Here is a 2478-nt window from a genome sequence, read left to right as displayed (position 1 = left end):
CTTCCTCTTTGCATTCGTCGTCTTAGTCTTTTCCACATTGAGTATCTGTGGCGCGATACGGCCAACGTTTGGGTGAATCGGGTTTAGTTGGGGAACAACTGTTCGGTCGCGGAGCCTTCGCTCGGCAAACAACATCCTTAACCGCGGACCGTAACAATATATATATATATATATATATATATTATATTATATATTATATTATATTATATTATATTATATGTATATATATATATATATAATATAATATTATATATATATATATATATATATATATATATATATATATATATATATATATATATATATATACAGACATATATATATATATATATATATATATATATATATATATATATATATATATATATATATATATACAGACTTGGCATTTAATATGGAATATATTTTTTTTCTTGACTTGGGTTTACTTTCTTAACTCAGTATATCAATCTGGTGAGTTTCTTTTACACGTTGGTGATTTATTTGTTAAAAGAACCATGTCAGTGATTGTCTGTCGCAGCAAGAAGTCAACAACAGGATTATATCACAGGTGGCGTGGCAAAATGTACGTACACTCGGACAGGTGCATTTGATGATTGGCTTCACAGTCGGGTATACAAGGGTTGTTGCGTTTTGTATTAGTGGAAAACAACTGCTGCACGTCTCCAAAAGTTATTGCCGCTTCCTCTGGAGATGGTCCGTCAACTCGACAATGCTGTTTGTCATAGAGTGGTGGCTTTACGAAATTACGGCATGAAACAGCGTGCTATTGCTCGGCAGTATGGCATCACTCAAGGTCAGGTGTCAAAGATCCTGAAACGAAATGCTCAGAGGGGTGTCCCTACTCCAATACCGAGGCCAGGACGTCCCCGCAGAAACACAAGGAGGGATGATCGCCAGCTGCACCGGATAGTCCGCAATGGCCGTACCAAGTCATCTAATCGGCTAAGGGCTGAGTGGCAGCAACTGACAAATGTGCCTGTATCCAGAAGGCTCGTCAACCAATGACAGGTTCAAGCAGGCTATCGTGCCAGGTGTGCCCTGAGAAAGCCACGCCTGACCAGACAACACCGCCGGCGCCGATTGCAGTGGGCCAGAGAACACCGTCAATGGCAGCCAGGACACGGGAATCACGTGATCTTCAGTGACGAGTCTAGATTTCTGGTCTATCGTCAAGATGGCCGCGTCCGAGTGCGCAGACTAGTGCATGAAGCCTACAACAAAGATTGTATAGTGCCAAGAGTCCAAGCTGGAGGTGGTGGGGTGACCATTTGGGCTGCTTTTCATGCAGAAGGCAAAACTGACCTGGTTGTTCTGAATGGAAACCTCAACCAGTTCAAGTACAGGGCCATTCTGGAAGAAACATTGCTTCCATTTGCTCGTGCAGCCTTTCGAGGAAACTTTGTCTTCCAAGATGACAATGTACGGCCTCATCGTGCTCGCATGATCCAACACTTTCTTGCTGACCATGGTGTAGAGCATATGGAGTGGCCTGCCATGTCCCTGGATATGAATCCGATGGAGAACTTGTGGGCAGAATTAACGCGTCAAATCGACCACTTGGACCAGCAGCCGACCTATGTGCGTAAATTGCAGCAGGCTATTGTCACTGCATGGCAAGTGATTCCTGTCCAAACCTTGGCAAATCTCGTGAACAGCATGCCTCAACGTGTACGTGCTCTCCTGAATGCTCGTGGGGGTTACACGAAGTAATGAACTGTAATTTTACTGTCCGTAATCCCAGTCGTAATTTAACTTTTGTTTTTGTTAAAAAATTTTTTGGCTAATGTGCAAAATGAAGAGATACTTCTGGAAAACGTACAGAAGTTTAACACAGTACTGTCCATGAATTGAGTTCGATATCAGTTTACATCACTTTCAAGGATCAATTTATTTGTTTCGAAATGTCAAATGTGGTTTTTGTTTCTTTTAAAGGTCACATAAACAAAATCTAGAATAATTTCAACATAATTCCAATGAACTTTTGGTTCTAAGACATCTTTAAAAGTAAGTTCACCCCCACAAAAAAAATATTCCATATTAAATGCCAAGTCTGTATATATATTATATTATATTTTATTATATATCATATTATATTTATGTATATATATATGTATATATATATATATATATATATATATATATATATATATATATATATATATATTGTAACGAATTTGAGAAGTGTAACGGTTTTGAGAAGTGTAACAATTTTGGAGAAAGTGTAACGAATGTGAAAAGTATGGTTTTGTTGTGTGTAACACCCACGTAATGTAAATAATGGTCGCAGCCGTCCTCCTAGTTAATTCCATGAAACTTACACACAGGCCACGATATATCTTTTTAAATAGTTTATTTCCTTATTCTATGTAGGCTAAATATGTGTTTCCCACTAGATTGACTCTGCATTGCATCAAACGAAATAAAGCGTAGGCCCCTCCGATGATCCATGGCAGCTCAAGTGCCAGGGATTCCCCC

The sequence above is a fragment of the Myxine glutinosa genome, chromosome 2 (assembly GCF_964187855.1).
Source record: "Myxine glutinosa chromosome 2, kmMyxGlut1.1, whole genome shotgun sequence".
Lineage (NCBI taxonomy): Eukaryota > Metazoa > Chordata > Myxini > Myxiniformes > Myxinidae > Myxine > Myxine glutinosa.
This window is presented reverse-complemented; position numbering follows the sequence as displayed.